The following is a 1,175-nucleotide window of genomic DNA, read 5'->3' on the forward strand; positions in this document are numbered from 1 at the left end:
TTAATTGATATAACAAATTTATTAAATACATAACATCATTTGAATAAAAAGAACAAATCACACATCTACACGTACGTAATCAAACATCGTATACTCTATCTCTAACAATTTTTTCAAACTTCTGTCGACTAAAGCCGAAGTATAGTCGTTATCGCGGAACCGTTCTATGGTTACCACCAGGTAGGCTTACTTCATCAAAGCTTCTATGAATGGATGTACTGGTTGGGAGCAGAAAAACTAGTAGACCATACCCAGTACCGTTTTGATTTCGATCAATCGGGAAATTAACCTCACGAATATTATTAAATACATAACATCATTTGAATAAAAAGAACAAATCACACATCTACACGTACGTAATCAAACATCGTATACTCTATCTCTAACAATTTTTTCAAACTTCTGTCGACTAAAGCCGAAGTATAGTCATTATCTCGGAACCGTTCTATGGTTACCACCAGGTAGGCTTACTTCATCAAAGCTTCTATGAATGGATGTACTGGTTGGGAGCAGAAAAACTAGTAGACCATACCCAGTACCGTTTTGATTACGATCAATCGGGAAATTACCTCACGACATATATTTAAATTTAAAAATAAGGATATAAACAACATTTGCACCGTCTACCTTTGACGATGATTGTCAGCGATAATGTAGACACTTTTTAGTGTTATTGTATTAGATCATATTATGATAGGCCTAATTAGTATTCTACCCCATGAATTTGATATTGGAAAGATCAATCATCGTTAAGCAGTTTTAAAGCTCCAATAACAAATTATTCGACTGGTGAATGTATTTGACGCACACTTACTTTTATAGCACCATGTTATACACTATTCTACCCGATGCAATTGACATCGGAAAGTAAACCCTAACCCCACCCCCATGAAATTGACATGGAAAAGTCCAATAATCGCATTGTAGTAAATATAGTTTCAATACAAAATCATCCGACTGGTAAATGTATTTTTGCTTTCAACACTTCCTTATAGCACCCTGTTATGCTAATAATCATAGTATTTGTAATTGTCTATAAATGGGTTATGGATTTCCAGTTTTTTTAGAATATATAAAGAGGCTAGGAACCACATTTGCATCGTCACCCACCGTCCACCTATTGAAGACGATTGATTGAGTGATCGGTTTTCAAGTTACTTTATTACTAACTCAAA

The sequence above is a fragment of the Antedon mediterranea genome, chromosome 9 (genome assembly GCF_964355755.1).
Source record: "Antedon mediterranea chromosome 9, ecAntMedi1.1, whole genome shotgun sequence".
NCBI classification, from domain to species: Eukaryota; Metazoa; Echinodermata; class Crinoidea; order Comatulida; family Antedonidae; genus Antedon; species Antedon mediterranea.